Source organism: Schistocerca nitens, chromosome 7 (genome assembly GCF_023898315.1).
Source record: "Schistocerca nitens isolate TAMUIC-IGC-003100 chromosome 7, iqSchNite1.1, whole genome shotgun sequence".
NCBI classification, from domain to species: Eukaryota; Metazoa; Arthropoda; class Insecta; order Orthoptera; family Acrididae; genus Schistocerca; species Schistocerca nitens.
The window spans coordinates 58,133,183-58,151,394 of NC_064620.1; the positions used below are offsets into that span (position 1 = coordinate 58,133,183).

The 18,212-nt window shown below is 46.3% G+C and overlaps 1 pseudogene; it reads right to left on the reverse strand.

Annotated features, from left to right (window-relative positions):
* The window catches only part of LOC126195359 (endoglucanase A-like), a 67,720-nt pseudogene that overhangs the window by 13,888 nt on the left and 35,620 nt on the right, over positions 1-18,212 (reverse strand).

An 18,212-nucleotide genomic window follows, 5' to 3' on the forward strand; every position in this document is an offset into this window, starting at 1 on the left:
TAACTGTCGATTTTCTCGACAACGGCTGAGAATTGTATCTTGGTGCTTTGCCACATTACACCTCTGGCCATGAGCTTTTATTATGCGCAGTATGAATCGAATCTGAATTTCACAATTGGCGGTCTCCCCTTGTTAGAATTACTTAAACCAAACTAACCTAAGGACATCACACACATTCATGCCCGAGGCAGGATTCAAACCTGTGACAGTAGCCGCAGTGCGGTACCGGGCTGAAGAGCCTAGAACCGCTCGGCCACAGCGGCCGGTTACTGTTCCATTTTCGATCGCATCAGTCTTTCACAAACTTACCTTCACGGCATATATTAACCTACATCTTGCACACATCCTGGAAGAGATTGGCACTCTCGGCAAAGCAATGATTCAATTACCGGTCTGAGACTCCGATAATAGCTACGTATCTCAGACCTTTCACATAAGATGGCCTCTTCGCTCTGAAATTTCGTTTTCTTTTCTTGTCGTCACAGAAGTTGCATCTTTTATCCGTAAATTTCCTGGTAGCGCAGAGGAGAAGACTAGCATCAAAGAGTTTTGGTATCTATTCCAGGTGTTCTCTGTTAAAAATACAAAAAGCCTTTCATTAAAGGTGTCTTTAAATTTCTCAGTACACTCGGGAGGTGTTCCTTAGATACCTGAACTGGTCTTGACGCTGCTTTGCATAGCGCGCTTAAAAGTCTAGCTCCAATGTAACCTCTTGTTATTTCATTACCTTACGAAAGAAAACGTCTTTTTTAAAGAAGATATAAGTTGAATATTCCTTTCTCCTTATTCTTTTCTTCTCTCACTTAACATCTGGTAGTCCCCACTCTCAAGATATTTTGTTCCATTATATACCTCTGTATAACTGTTCCTCACAATTTCGTCGATTATCGCTTCCCTGTTCTGTGTAATACGTCTTATTTTGATGATTTCTTCGTTTTACCTTTTGTCTGTTATTGCTACGCTTCCAGTTCTTCATTGGAATTCACTCTTTTTCTGTAAGTGCTGCAGATGTAGTTTCGAAACGTCCTCTCAATTTAGCACAACGCTGAGACATCATTTCGCCTTACAATGACGATAAAAATTTCCATGTAAGATAATTTGTTGAATGAGCAAGCTTTTTCCCCGTTCCAGTCGTTCAACTTAATTCAGTGTAATAGACATTGGTTTCCTTGGAGAGGAAAACTGAATCCACTGTTCTTCCTAACCAACATTCACCTTCGATTTTCTTTTCCAATTGAATTCATCGATGCATTACCTCTTCATTACGAGCAAGTTTAGAGATTTTTGGCGTTTCGTTTCTCGATTTTCCAACTACGGAGTCTTAATGTAGTAATAACTGTCTTAACAGAAGAACACTCGAGGTTACATTACATTTTATATTTTAATTTCGATAAACGGTTTCGGTTTATATGACCATCTAGAGACCGGAGGCTCTAATGAGCGAGGAACCGACACTCACAACAGTCCATGTGTTCCAACTCCACACATCACCTGAGCCTCTGATCTGAAGATAATCATATAGACCGAAATGGTTTACCGAAATTAAAAATAAATAATATATTGAAATTTGGACTTTCTTTAAACCTATAATTTACGATCGCTGAGGTTTCTAAACGACTTGAAAATTTATAGTGATAACTATGAAGAAGTTTTACCGATTTTCATTGAACGTTTTGTATATTTTTGTGAGAGAAATCGCTAGGAATTTTATGGTTTCTGCCGTTCGAGTATGTTCCTCGGGTGTCAATGCTACTTTAAAGTCCAACAGATGATCGATCATAATCTTAGGAGATTGTCGTCTGCCACGTACAAATGCTTTATAGGGAACAGTAGGTGCGTCTTACATGTGATCAGAAGTCGGTCATGCCAACAATCTCAGCCGATAGTGAAAAGAACTATGGCAACTATTAAAAATTAACAATTCATGATTTTCAATCATTTATAAAAGAAAGGAAAATTCGGTAAAGGTGCACAGCGAAAATTGACACATGAGATAGTACACGATAACAAAAGCACTAACGTTCCGACAAACACAGGTCCGCAAATGAGCTGTTTCTAGCATATTTGCTGGAATATCGTTAACAGCCACCTCTGAGAAATGTAACTCTTCGATTAAGTCCGTGCCTAATGGTGACACAACTGAATCTGTTGCCTACTTTAACAAGGAATTCCTTGCGGGCATAACATGGTACTGCCAAGGGGGTTGGCGGAAGAAAGTGTTAACCTACAAGAGCGAATTTTGAATACATCCGTGTTATATGTTTGTATAAATTCAAAGAAAAGTACGTATATACAATGAAACAAAAAAACTTATATAGGAAACAGTTCTATTGGCACTCGTTATTATGAACTAGCCTCCTCGTAACTTTTCTTCAAATAGTCGTCCTCCTGAATACGAGTCCAGGGTGCTAACCGCTGCGCGACTTCGCTCGGTGCGGGCCTTGGGAACGAATCTTGCGTGGAAATCGGTTTCAGGTAAAATATCGGTGTGGTGTGGAACTCAGAATTTTCTTTATAAATATTAGTTATTAAAATCCACTTTTGGCATAGTAAATTCTAGGAGGAGCCTTAGGTCCACCAGTGCTTCATTGCAGCACTATCACTACGCAGTAAACCAGTTAATTCAGTAGACAAATGAATATTGTTAAATTGTAGCCGATGCACTAAGGGCTACGAAGTTTTACGATGCATTTAAGTTTTCATGGCTGTATGCCACTCTAGTCATTCAGCGATAGGATATACACTCCTGGAAATTGAAATAAGAACACCGTGAATTCATTGTCCCAGGAAGGGGAAACTTTATTGACACATTCCTGGGGTCAGATACATCACATGATCACACTGACAGAACCACAGGCACATAGACACAGGCAACAGAGCATGCACAATGTCGGCACTAGTACAGTGTATATCCACCTTTCGCAGCAATGCAGGCTGCTATTCTCCCATGGAGACGATCGTAGAGATGCTGGATGTAGTCCTGTGGAACGGCTTGCCATGCCATTTCCACCTGGCGCCTCAGTTGGGCCAGCGTTCGTGCTGGACGTGCAGACCGCGTGAGACGACGCTTCATCCAGTCCCAAACATGCTCAATGGGGGACAGATCCGGAGATCTTGCTGGCCAGGGTAGTTGACTTACACTTCTAGAGCACGTTGGGTGGCACGGGATACATGCGGACGTGCATTGTTCTGTTGGAACAGCAAGTTCCCTTGCCGGTCTAGGAATGGTAGAACGATGGGTTCGATAACGGTTTGGATGTACCGTGCACTATTCAGTGTCCCCTCGACGATCACAAGTGGTGTACGGCCAGTGTAGGAGATCGCTCCCCACACCATGATGCCGGGTGTTGGCCCTGTGTGCCTCGGTCGCATGCAGTCCTGATTGTGGCGCTCACCTGCACGGCGCCAAACACGCATACGACCATCATTGGCACCAAGGCAGAAGCGCCTCTCATCGCTGAAGACGACACGTCTCCATTCGTCCCTCCATTCACGCCTGTCGCGACACCACTGGAGGCGGGCTGCACGATGTTGGGGCGTGAGCGGAAGACGGCCTAACGGTGTGCGGGACCGTAGCCCAGCTTCATGGAGACGGTTGCGAATGGTCCTCGCCGATACCCCAGGAGCAACAGTGTCCCTAATTTGCTGGGAAGTGGCGGTGCGGTCCCCTACGGCACTGCGTAGGATCCTACGGTCTTGGCGTGCATCCGTGCGTCGCTGCGGTCCGGTCCCAGGTCGACGGGCACGTGCACCTTCCGCCGAACACTGGCGACAACATCGATGTACTGTGGAGACCTCACGCCCGACGTGTTGAGCAATTCGGCGGTACGTCCACCCGGCCTCCCGCATGCCCACTATACGCCCTCGCTCAAAGTCCGTCAACTGCACATACGGTTCACGTCCACGCTGTCGCGGCATGCTACCAGTGTTAAACACTGCGATGGAGCTCCGTATGCCACGGCAAACTGGCTGACACTGACGGCGGCGGTGCACAAATGCTGCGCAGCTAGCGCCATTCGACGGCCAACACCGCGGTTCCTGGTGTGTCCGCTGTGCCGTGCGTGTGATCATTGCTTGTACAGCCCTCTCGCAGTGTCCGGAGCAAGTATGGTGGGTCTGACACACCGGTGTCAATGTGTTCTTTTTTCCATTTCCGGGAGTGTAGATAAACTCCAGTGGAAGACTCTGCGGGAGAGACGCTCAGTAGCTCGGTACGGGCTTTTGTTAAAGTTTCGCGAACATACCTTCACCGAAGAGTCAAGAAGTATATTGCTGCCTCCTACGTATATCTCGCGAAGAGACCATGAGGATAAAATCAGAGAGATTAGAGCCCACACAGAAGCATACCGACAATCCTTCTTTCCACGAACGATACGAGACTGGAATAGAAGCGAGAACCGATAGAGGTACTCAGGGTACCCTCCGCCACACACCGTCAGGTGACTTGCGGAGTATGGATGTAATGTAGATGTAGATGTAGACTCGAGGCCAAACTGAGAAACTCGCACTGAGGTTTGGTAGTGTGAGGGACCTTGCAAGAAAACACATCTATTTTAAGATGTCCGCAGAGGAAGAAATCGTATACACAAAGATCAGGGGATCTTACAGTCCACAGAATGTCACTGATACATAAAATGACTCGCCTGCAAACAACTGGCGAACGGCTGCCACCGATTGTCCAGTAATATGGAACATGGCTTCGTCCTGTTGAATCAGCACGTTTTTCATGTGATGTAAAGAATGTTCCAAGCATATCAACATACCGAGCGGATGTTAGGATGTTATATCGCTACAATGCCACACTTACGTTCAAAAAAATAAGGGCCAATGACACTGTGACACAATACAGCACACCATACTTTATCCTTGATCGTATGTAAAGGACAATCGAGAAACTCACAAGGATTTTTCTGCGCCCAGTGACGAAAACTATGATTGTTAACACATCAGTTAAGATCGAAGTTGGCTTCGTCGGACATTCGTATTTTGTTAAGGAAGCTCTATGACCCCATCTCGCGGATTTAATTATTGCGCAATATGTAGCTTATAGTTGCCGAACTTCAATTCGTGTAGTATTCTTTGTACGCTTTGTCGCCCAGTCTCTGGTGTACAGATTCATGTTGCCGAACGCAGCGGGGAAGACTCCTTTCGATGGGAACTCTAGCAGCTGCAAAGTTCTCTGGTGAACGTACCTTTCGAACGCCACCTTGAGGTTCCTTTTCAATCCTGGAGCAGTTCCCTCAAACAATCCTGTTGGCAGGACATCCGGAACTGAACATTATAGCAGAGGTTGAAAATACCGCTTCAGTTGCAAATTACTTTATTTTCACACGACTTTCGGACTGTTATAAGCCCATCCTCAGGCGTCGTAGCTGTGCTGTGGTCCTCGAGCGCCGTGTGTACCAGGCGCGGTGTGCCGCCTATGAGCGCAGAACAGGGGGACCACAGCACAGCTAAGACACCTGAGGATGCGCTTATAACAGTCCGAAACCGTTCGTGTGAAAATAAAGTAATTTACAACTGAAGTGCCGCGTGTACCAGGCGCGGTGTGCTGCCAATGAGCGCAGAACAGGGGGACCACAGCACAGCTAATACACCTGAGGATGCGCTTATAACAGTCGGAAACCGGTCGTGTGAAAATAAATTACAACTGAAGCGGTATTTTCAACCTCTGCTAGTTCCCTCAAAATTACGCACCCATTTTGCAACCATATGAACGGATGACATACGGCCATGACGTCCTAGGTGTTAATGCTGTGTAAATACAATTTGCGCCGCAGTCACACTGTCAACATGCTTGTGAAACGCTCACACAGCGATAGCACTTTCCTCACTACACCGACGCTGCATGATTACTAAATTGCACAGCGTTCACAAAAACCATCCACTGCTTCTGATCAATGTCGGGTCTATACTGTGGACAACAGTAACGTTCAAAACTTCCCATTTCCCTGCGCCACCCTGTATATTTGTGTTAACAATAAAAAAATTTCATACTGAAGTCCGTGGCACAATTTTATCACCACCCTTGCTTACTAGAAAGTTTTTGCTTCTATTATTACATACTTTCACGCATATCAATTTTCGTTGTTAATTATGGTAGCCTCTATACGAGGAAACATTACACACAGAATGTAATGGGCATAAGTGCAGATCTTTTACGTGCTGCCTTAATATGAACGCAGGCAACGGCCTTGCCGCAGTGGATACACCGGTTCCAGTGAGATCACCGAAGTTAAGCGCCGTCGGGCGTGGTCGGCACGTGGATAGGTGACCATCCTGGCCGCCTTGTGCTGTTGCCATTTTTCGGGGTGCACTCAGCCTCGTGATGCCAATTGAGGAGCTACTCGGCCGAATAGTAGCGGCTTCGGTCAAGAATACCATCATAACGACCGGGAGAGCGGTGTGCTGGCTCCACGCCCCTCCTATCCGCATCCTCCACTGAGGATGACACGGCGGTCGGATGGTCCCGGTAGGCCACTCGTGGCCTGAAGACGGAGTGCTTTTAATATGTACACAGGTCAGTCGGTTGGCTTGTTTTTTCTCTGCATCGAACAGTCTTTCCATAGACTCATCATATAATTTACTACTTGATGTTTTCTGCATGATCATAACTGCTCCACTAATTGGAGTGCACTTCTCAGTATAGGCAAACCGCTTGGCACTCACGTGTCCACACTTCAACGCCTGACCTCCTGTCCAGGGGAACTAAGCATTAACAGCTTGCTCTTGCCTTATGTACTTGGAGGTACTGCACAACCTAAAGCATACGATTTGTAATAGCTATAATTATTAATCTGCAAATGACGTTAATACTGATGTAACGTTTTTCAGTACGCCGCCCTCTGTCCCCAACAGAAATATCTGCACGATTTGCAGTAGCTTGGCTTAGGCGAGAAAACATTCCTCAACTGGTAACAGGTACTGATGCCTAAACGAGGATGAAGGTCATGAAAGTGAGCAATTGGAGCAATGTGTTAAAGTGGAATGGGGACAATCTGAAATCAGGAATTATCGAAGAACGTTAAGAATTAATTGCACAAAAATGGTACTAAAAGAAGAAATATTGGAAAGTAGAGGTGAGGAGAGAAGCATACGGAAATTCTTACCAGTAGAAGAGACAAATGATAGGATAGTTGTTATTGCACCCAAGAAGGGTTTGAAGGTGCTGGAAGGAGCAGCAGAGGAGAAAGAGTAGTAGAATCAAACAAAGACCATAGCATGTTAAGCTAATGATAAAGGTTTTTTGGTTATAGTAAGCACGTGGGAAGAAAACTTTTGGTGCAACAGAAAACAAATAAAGTACTACATAGAACCTGCCACATATACACGTTTAGATAAGGTATAACGTCTATGCGTTGAAAGACTACGTACTGTTCTCTGTTGTGACTGAGATGAAAAACAGTCATCTGAAATTGTCCTATTGGTCGTAAGACATTGGCATTTAGGAATTGTCTAACATTACCACAATGCCCATCGTCTTCTGGTCGTAGCTGAGGTTGTTGGAGATGTATTGCAGCTGGAACTCCTCGAAGAGCTCCAGGGCCCTTTGCATGTACGATTAGTCCCCAGTTGCCTTGTACACCCAAACGTAGCCCCACACCAGCTCATCTGTGTAGCCGGACGACCTGAAATGAGCACAACAGCTATTATGTAGAGTTTATGGTTGGCGTGAATCCATCCACACAGTTTCCAGATAGCATAGTATAGGTGAGATAATGAGAAATTAATAACGAACACACCATGGTATACACTTTGAGCTTTGTGCCACTTGTCGTCAAGACCAGCAAGACCACAGCTAACTATCGACCAAAGAATTGCTGTCAAACACTGCCTAGCTTCACCAGAAAAATGTAATATTCTCTTTAATATACCGAATTCTTATTCATAGGAGCACAAATTCCAGTCATATCATCCACACGTTTTCCCTGGTTTCTTTTAATCACTTGCGGCGATTGCTAATGCGGATTTTTCAATGAGGCCCAACCTTTTTAACACTGAGTTCGTACTTCTGGACGTTAAATAATATCCCTCCGGAGCTCTTCAAAACATGAAGCCGTCATGAGGAGTTTTCTGAAAATAATCTATCCTCCTCTGTCGTGTTACGTAATGGTTACATATGACATTGTGAATGGAAGCAAGCACGTAAAGTTACAGAACAAGTAAGTTATATCTCATCCATTCAGCCGGCCGGTGTGGCTGAGCGGTTGTAGGTGCTTCAGTCTGGAACTGCGCGACGGCTACGGTCGGAGGTTCGAATCCTGCCTCGGGCATGGATGTGTGTGATGTCCTTAGGTTACTTAGGTTTAAGTAGTTCTAAGTTCTAGGGGACTGATGACCTCAGATGTTAAGTCCCATAGTGCTCAGAGCCATTTGAACCATTCATCCATTCATCCGATTGTACACATGCTAGTTGTGGTCATAATAACACGTCAAAATCAAACTAAAAAAAAATTTATCTCAGAAGAATCCAGGTAATTTCGTCGATGAAGACGCATAAACTTATACTGAAAAGCTTGAGCTTCGTGAACAGATCTATAACAGCATGTTAAATCTATCTGATACTGAATCCATGAAATTTATGATGTAAGATTTTGTAACAGTCTTACAAGAGCTATGTGTGCATGTATTAAACCAAGGACCTAGAAACGACGGGGAGGCTTCGTCCCACCGTAGCCCTTAGTGATTCACAGCCCCACAACAGGCCACAACAGTCCACCCACCCCACCGCCGCCCCACACTCAACCCAGGGTTATTGTCCCCAGTGGACCCCCACCCCCGGGAACGTCTCATACCAGACTAGTGTAGCCCTAAATCAGGGCTTCACAACATACGTGCTCGGGGAGCAAGCTGTGAGCGGCAAGGCGCGAGCACGGAGCAGCGCGAGCACGCTACCCCCCACTACCGGACCAGAGCGGAGAGTTGGGAGAGTCACGTGGGGCACACAACAGCTGCCGCCAGTCAATGTGAATCCGCGGCCACCTGCAGGGATATCACTCACGAATTATTACTGCGACAAATGAAACAAATAAAGGAGAATGTACACGTGCCACATAATTTTATTAGCTTAGTGTATGCCTCTACCATCTGTAGACACTGAAACTAAAGAATTCCACGACAATCCTATATTTTCAACACTTTCTTCAACACTACTTAAAATATGACCTCCGGTTGTAGTGTTCTTCAAGGCTACTACATCGGGGAGCTCCTCCCTCACCTGAAGATCTCTGTTAACACCTCTAATAAATATGGCAAGCTGCGCTGTTCCAGTGATATCAACACTTTCGTCCAGAGCTAGAGAATACGCCATAAAATCTTAACAGATATTTGCAAGCTGGCTCTGGACGTCGTCTGCCATGTCCTGTATGCGACGCATAATGGTCATGTTAGATAATTGCACAATCCAAAACTGTTCAACTTGAGATGGACACAAATGTTCCGTTGCAACTACCAAACATTCTTTTATTAAATCGCCATCAGTTAAGGGGCGCAGGGATTTTGCTAAAAGCAAAGCAATTTTGTAACCCACTCTGAGAGCTGCCTCCGTTGATTTTTCTTCGTCGTCCAGATCTTCTTCTGATAGCTTCCTTTTATGTTTAATAACTTCCTGTGCACGATCTGGTCAATCACATTTTCCACGTCCGTAGTCTTTCGCGTAGTACGACATATAATGTCGCTGCAAATTAAATTTCGTAAAAGAATTCAGCGTTTTGTGACATACTAAACATTTTGGTACGACATATAATGTCGCTGCAAATTAAATTTCGTAAAAGAATTCAGCGTTTTGTGACATACTAAACATTTTGCAACACCATCTTTTTCAGTAAACAGATACAATTCCTCCCAATGGGGGTTGAACTGCGAAAGCATGGTTAGGGTTATACAACGGCGACTTCACTCTGTTAAGAGCTGATCGTAGTACTTTAAACGTTACACAGTCGGCGCGAATTCAATAGGCACGCTGCGGCCCTATTCAAACGTGCGCGCGCATTTCCCCTCCCTCCCCTCCCACGGTACACCGCGAGCTTGCAGCTGCTCGCGAGCACGTGCCTGAGCAGACGCGAGTACTCGCGCTCAAAACCGGCCAGTTGTTAAGCCCTGGCCTAAATGTTTGCGTGGTAGAATAATTATGGTGTACGCGTACTTGGAAATGGAGTTCGCGCAGCAATCGCCGACACAGTGTAACTGAGGCAGAATAAGGGCAACCAGCCCGCATACGCCGAGGTAGATGGAAAACCGCCTTAAAAACCATCCACAGACTGGCCGGCGCACCGGACCTCGACATTAATTCGCTGGTGGATTCGTGCCGGAACCGGTATGCCTTCCCGCGCGACTAGCCGGGCGGGTACAAGAGCTACCTACCAACAACTTTCATTCACTTTATTTTTACTCACTTGGCTATACATATTCCACACACTCGTCGTTAGTATCTCGCATTGTTTCTGCTGGTTATGTTGCCCTGCGCCGGCTGATGTGGTCGAGCGGTTATAGGCGCTACAGCCTGGAACCGCGCGACCGCTACGGTCGCAGGTTCGAATCCTGCCTCGGGTATGGATGTGTGTGATGTTCTTAGGTTAGTTAGGTGTAAGGAGTTCTAAGTTCTAGGGGACTGATGACCTCATAAGTTAAGTCCCATAGTGCTCAGAGCCATTTGAACCTTTTTTTTTTTTTTTTTTTTTTTTTTTTGTGCTCTGCTATTGCTACGTGTCATTGGTCACTAAGCACCTACAGGAATTGCCAGTCAATATGTATGTTTCACTGATAAAGCAACTTTGGTTGAACCATATTTTACAAAATGTATAACACTGTGCTGTCCGTGAAAATGTTATTTATTCTGCTACCGATTTCGGTTTTAAACCATCATCAGTGGCAGAAAAATTGTCGCAGATGTATCACACGTCATACATGCTATGACGTATGTTCCCACTGTAAATGACGACCTGATCGTTGTGATCGCACTGATTCTCGACTGGGTATAAGTCACTGTAATTTGGAGGCCAGGAGAGTACGCTTAACTCTACCTGGTGCTCTCTGAACCACGAACGTACAGTGCAAACTGTGTGACGTGTTGCATTGTCCTGTTGACAGGTGCCATGGTGCTGAGGAAAAAACAGCCTGCATGGAGGGGTGAACGTGCCCCCAAGGATAGGTAAATACTCTTGTTGATCCATTTTCCCTTTCAGAATGGCGAGATCATGCAGGAAACTCGACTAAAACAGTCCCGAGACCATAAGGCTCCCTCCTCCTGGCTGGACCCTTCCGACGATTGTTGCAGTGTCTTTTCTTTTGGACGTTTCAAGCAGATGGAGCACAAAACGTGATTCATCTGATAAGGCGACCTATCACCTTTCAGTGGACACCCAGCTGCGGGATTGACGTGCAAATCCAAGCCTTCGTCGCCAATGAATAGCAGGGCAGCTGCATAAACAAGGCACCTGCTGCTGAGACCCATACGGAGCAACGTTCGCAGAACGGTCACTGAGCTGACATTGTTGGTAGCCTCATGGTTCATCTGAGCGGTCGTTGCTCAGCAGTTACGCGTCCGTTCCCCCGTACACGTCTCCGCAGCCGTCGTTCGCACCGGCCATCCCTCGCCCGTGCTGCACCAAAGTTGCCTCGGTGGCTGTTTTGGATAAGACCATTTAGCAATCACGGAGTACTTTAACCACAGAGACTCGTGAACAGTTAACAAAATTTAGCCGTTTCGGATATGCTTCCAACCTTGGCCCGAAAGCCAATGATGATGGCCTTTCCAGTGTCAGCTAAATCGATCCGTTTCCGCAATACGACAATGATTGCACTGTTTTCCGTGTCCTCCGGACACACTTTATATACCCTGCATCGTTAGTGAGCTGCTATTCCAATATGACTTCGAATACAGGCACTGATCACATTAATATGCAGTCAATTTGTCGGTCGAAAATTCTATTTGAACACTGGTTGCGTGTGCCAGCCGCGGTGGTCTAGCGGTTCTAGGCGCTCAGTCTGGAACCGCGTGACTGCTACGGTCACAGGTTCGAATCCTGCCTCGGGCATGGATGTGTGTGATGTCCTTAGGTTCGTTAGGTTTGAGTAGTTCTAAGTTCTAGGGGACTGCTGACCACAGATGTTAAGTCCCATAGTGCTCAGAGCCACTGGTTGCGTGATAGAACATGATGTTATGAAAGATGTAAAATGGATATACGTTCGGCGGCATTTATTGGTATTCCACAGCGGCAGGCTAGTTGCCCATCGAGACCTCCTTGTTTTACCATTCAGCGTTTGTCTGGATCCCACGATATGAGAGTACGTCTGAACAGCGTTCGTTCCACTGTGCAGTATCGTAAAGCCGTGTAGCGCACCTCGAGACGGGAGGGGAGTTTGCCCGCAGCAAGGGAAGTGTCCACACGAACAGTATGACGAGGTCTGGGGCTTACATAGTGTGAGCAGCAGGCACGGCAGCAGGGGAGACGCGGTCACTGTGGTGCGTTCAAAGACAGCAGCAGACACAGGAGGGCCTCCACGCCGTCTTGCGAAACGAGTTCCAGTTTTGGGTACATCATCACGGTGGCAATATCATTGCGTGGAGGCTCCGAGGAAAACGATGCCAGATTGCATTCGTCATCGACATAATCGGCCACCGTCATGCGTGACGGTAATGAGGTGCCTTTGTGTACACAGCACGATCAACTTGGGTTCGGTTTTGTACAGTAGCCACCATTTTATGATGCCTTAATGGCGGTTGCTACGAGGTCGTACTGGTGTTATCTTCCACTACTCAGCTATTATGGCGCATATTGCCTAATCTCTGCAACTTCATGGATTCGGCGATGAGTAGCTACTACAGAAGACTATTTACTAGATAAATTTCAACGTGGTGGCTGTTTGCATCCCGTTCAGCTTCATGAACAGTCATTATCACTCACGCAGGTCAAGGTGATTGCAAATTCCTTATGTTCCTGTCCTAAAGTCCTATTTTTAAACGTTAACAAATTGGTAGCTACTTGCCAGTTGTACGGCTTACCTCCAGTGCTACAGCAAATTTTAAAGGAGTTAATGATGCCGAGGAACACAGTGCTGGTAGGACTCACGTGTAAAACTCAGCCATGTCGGGGATGGAGTCGGTGCAGAGCGCCCTGTAGGTGTCGGCGAAGTTGAGCAGCTCGATGGCGGCGTTGAGCAGAGTGGCCGAGTACTCTTCGTCCACCGACTGGAACACGATGGACGCCGACGCCAGCGCCGCGGCTGCCTCCCCGGCGGCGTCCGTCCCTGCAGCAACCCGTCGAGTGTGCTCAACGCTACAGGAAGACTACATGCACAGTGGACGTTAGGCTAGACGGAAGTTATTCATACCACCAAGAAACCGAAGAAAGTCACACTTACAAGGACGAGCCAAGTCTTTACGACTACCTGCTTAATAGTTTTATGGTCCAGCTTTGGAACATAATACAGCAGCATTTCTGTGTGGCATGAACTCGACAAGTCCTTGGTACATTTACGGAGGTATGTGGCAGGAAAACATCTCTTCACAGCTCAAGCAGTTCCCGTAAATTACAGGCCAGTCGTTTGTGGAAACAGAACTGGCGACCGACAGCGACGCACATGTGGTCCATTGGGTTTAGATTTGTCGTATTTGGTGACCAAGATATCAAGTCATTTCAGTATGATGCTCCTCGAACCACTGTAGCAAGACACCCTGCTGGATTCTGCTATAACCTACGAGGAAGACATAAAACATAAAGGGATGCAATTGGTTCGTCACAATTTCCACGCAGTCCGCGGCAGACGTGGTGTCTTGAGTTACTACCGTAAAGCCAGATGGAACCCTAGGTGACTGCCCCTCCTTTCCATACCACAACACTGGCCCCATCGCCAAACTTATGTAGCGTGGTGCATGTTCCGGTCAGCCATTTGCCTGCATGACAGCGTACCCACACACGACCTGGTGTAACTAGAAATGTCGTTCATACGACCAGCTGACATATTTGCACTGATGCTGCGTTAGGTGTCGATGATCCCGTGCCCACTACAGTCGTGAGTGACGATGTCGTTAGGTCAACATGAGAACACGTGGCGGTCGTCTGCTTTGGAGCCTCATGTTCAGCAATGTACGTTGAACGGTGTTCTACAAAACACTTGTACCTGCGTCACCATTGCACTATGTCGTCATATCTGCCACAGATTGCTGCTTACCTTGCTTACCAGAGACAGTAGCCCTCTAATTTCCACATTCTGTGATGAGGCGTTGACATCAACACCTTTTCACCTACTTGTCGTTTAACCGTCCTTCAACCACTTTCTGAAGATGCTCGCGACAGTAGCATGTGAACGGCTGTCCGGTTTCTCAGTTTCCGAGGTGCTGGTTCCCAGGCGGAGGGCATAACAATCTGACCTTCCCCAAAGTCACTCTCATCAGTGTATTTCTCTATCTTCTGCCCGTGTTGTTGTTGTTGTGGTCTTCAGTCCTGAGACTGGTTTGATGCAGCTCTCCATGCTACTCTATCCTGTGCAAGCTTCTTCATCTCCCAGTACCTACTGCAACCTACATCCTTCTGAATCTGCTTAGTGTATTGATCTCTTGGTCTCCCTCTACGATTTCTACCCTCCACGCTGCCCTCCAATGCTAAATTTGTGATCCCTGGATGCCTCAAAACATGTCCTACCAACCGATCCCTTCTTCTAGTCAAGTTGTGCCACAAACTTCTCTTCTCCCCAATCCTATTCAATACCTCCTCATTAGTTACGTGATCTACCCACCTTATCTTCAGCATTCTTCTGTAGCACCACATTTCGAAAGCTTCTATTCTCTTCTTGTCCAAACTGGTTATCGTCCATGTTTCACTTCCATACATGGCTACCTACACTCCATACAAATACTTTCAGAAACGACTTCCTGACACTTAAATCTATACTCGATGTTAACAAATTTCTCTTCTTCAGAAACGCTTTCCTTGCCATTGCCAGTCTACATTTTATATCCTCTCTACTTCGACCATCATCAGTTATTTTGCTCCCTAAATAGCAAAACTTTACTACTTTAAGTGTCTCATTTCCTAATCTAACCCCCGCAGCATCACCCGATTTAATTTGACTACAATCCATTATCCTCGTTTTGCTTTTGTTGATGTTCATCTTATATCCTCCTTTCAAGACACTGTCCATTCCGTTCAACTGCTCTTCCAAGTCCTTTGCTGTCTCTGACAGAATTACAATGTCATCGGCGAACCTCAAAGTTTTTACTTCTTCTCCATGAATTTTAATACCTACTCCGAATTTTTCTTTTGTTTCCTTTACTGCTTGCTCAATATACAGATTGAATAACATCGGGGAGAGGCTACAACCCTGTCTCACTCCTTTCCCAACCACTGCTTCCCTTTCATGTCCCTCGACTCTTATAACTGCAATCTGGTTTCTGTACAAATTGTAAATAGCCTTTCGCTCCCTGTATTTTACCCCTGCCACCTTCAGAATTTGAAAGAGAGTATTCCACTTAACGTTGTCAAAAGCTTTCTCTAAGTCTACAAATGCTAGAAACGTAGGTTTGCCTTTTCTTAATCTTTCTTCTAAGATAAGTCGTAAGGTTAGTATTGCCTCACGTGTTCCAACATTTCCACGGAATCCAAACTGATCTTCCCCGAGGTCCGCTTCTACCAGTTTTTCCATTCGTCTGTAAAGAATTCGCGTTAGTATTGGCACTAAAATGATTCCCCATTCATCTCTGCCACACGTATACAGGGTGTTCCACAAATCTTGAGAAGCACTTGGAAGGATTGTCAAGGGTATCTTAAGGAACACATCAAGGACAGGGATCTATGTCCGGAAATGTCATCCAACGACGTTACAGAGAGTTGAAGTTATATGCGCTGGTACGTATCGCTAGCCCAACCCTTCGGCAGCAAACATGGCTCTGTACACTGACGAACTGCAGGCGTTATTCAGTTATCGCGACTGATTGCAATGTTCACCAGTGGAGAAGATGGAGCTAAGTGCTTCATAGACAGGCCACGTCTCCTATAAATGCACTGCTCTGTTGCCTTGTTAGATGACACTTTCGGACATAGGTCTCCATCTGAAGTTTATTTCTCTTCTCAATACCGAAAAAATGGAGGTTTCAAAGGGTTCCAGGAAAAAGTAACCGTGGATGGAAACCCGTGTCCTAAACTGACATCTCCGGGGACAATGGAGCATCCCAGCCACAGGAAACAACGCAGCAGCTAGCTCCATCTTCTCCATTGGCGATGGTGACGATCAGCTGCGATCACTGAATAGGAAACAACATTCCGAGACTTCCCCTCTATGGTCCGTCAGCGTACCAAGTCATGTTTGCTGCTTAATGACAGGTACCGGCACCTGTAACATCGATGCTCTGTAGCGTCGCTGTGTGACGTTTCCGCACATGGGTTCCTACCTTTGATTTGTGCCTCAGGGTACCCTTCACAATCCCTCGAAGTTAGTCGCAGCATTTACGAGACATTCTGTATACTTTCCTTACTGTGTCACGTGGCCACAGTGCCACCAGGCCACATTCAGTGATGCGATGGACAATGGTCACATTACGTTATTGCTCATCAGCGTAATATCACACGATGGCAATATCAATTCGGACGACACTGCTCTAATCTCTGACCGAGTGAGACGACGCAGTGGTAACACACCGGACTCCTTTATAGGACGATGGTCGTTCAAATCGCCGACAGGATGGTTTATTTGAAAAAACACACCCAATTTCCTTTCCCATACTTCCCAAATCCGAGTTTATACTTCGTCCCTAACGACCCTTTCGTAGACGGTGTATCAAATATCTGTGCCATCGTATGTGCAAGCGAAGCCGTGGATAAAACTCTATACACACTGCAAAGACTGGTGAATGCACTACATCAATGGCCCATGAAAAGAAATTACCCTGCATACGGTTTAACGAAATACACTACTGGCCATTAAAATTGCTACACCACGAAGATAACGTTCTACAGATGCGAAATTTAACCGACAGGAAGAAGATGCTGTGATATGCAAATGATTAGCTTTTCACAGCATTCACACAAGGTTGGCACCGGTGGCGACACCTATGACGTGATGACATGAGGAAAGTTTCCAATCGATTTCTCATACACAAACAGCAGTTGACCGGCGTTACCTGGTGAAACGTTGTTGTGATGCCTAGTGTAAGGAGGAGAAATGCGTACCATCACGTTTCAGACTTTGATAAAGCTCGGATTGTAGCCTTTAGCGATTTACCGTATCGCGACATTGCTGGGTTCAGGAGGGTAATACGGAACGCCGTGCTGGATCCCAACGGCCTCGTACCACTAGCAGTCGAGATTTCAGCATCTTATCCGCATGGCTGTAACGGATCGTGCAGCCACGTATCGATCCCTGAGTCAACAGATGGGGACGTTTGCAAGACAACAACCATCTGCATCAACAGTTCGACGACGTTTGCAGCAGCATGGACTATCAGCTCGGAGACCATGCCTGCGGTTACCCTTGACGCTGCATCACAGACAGGACCGCCTGTGATGGTGTACTCAACGACGAACCTAGGTGCACGAATGGCAATACGTCATTTTTCTGATGAATCCAGGTTCTGTTTACAGCATCATGATGGTCGCATCCGTGTTTGGCGACATCGCGGTGAACGCACATTGGACGATTGTATTCGTCATCGCCATACTGGCATACCACCCGGCGTGATGGTATGGGGTGCCATTGGTTACACGTCTCGGTCACCTCTTGTTCGCATTGATGGCACTTTGGATAGTGGACGTTACATTTCAGATGTGTTACGACCCGTGGCTCTACCCTTCATTCGATCCCTGCGAAACCCTACATTTCAGCAGGATAATGTACGACCGCATGTTGCAGGTAGTGTACGGGCCTTTCTGGGTACAGAAAACGTTCGACTGCTGCCCTGGCCAGCACATTCTCCAGATCTCTCACCGATTGGAAACGTCTGGTCAATGGTGGCCGAGCAACTGGCTCGTCACAATACACCAGTCACTACTCTTGATGAACTGTGGTATCATGTTGAAGCTGCATGGGCAGCTGTACCTGTACACACCATCCAAACTCTGTTTGACTCAATGCCCAGGCTATCAAGGCCGTTATTAAGGCCAGAGGTGTATGTTCTTGGTACTGATTTCTCAGGATCTATGCACCCAAATTGCGTGAAAATGTAATCCCTTGTCAGTTCTAGTACAATACACTCCTGGAAATTGAAATAAGAACACCGT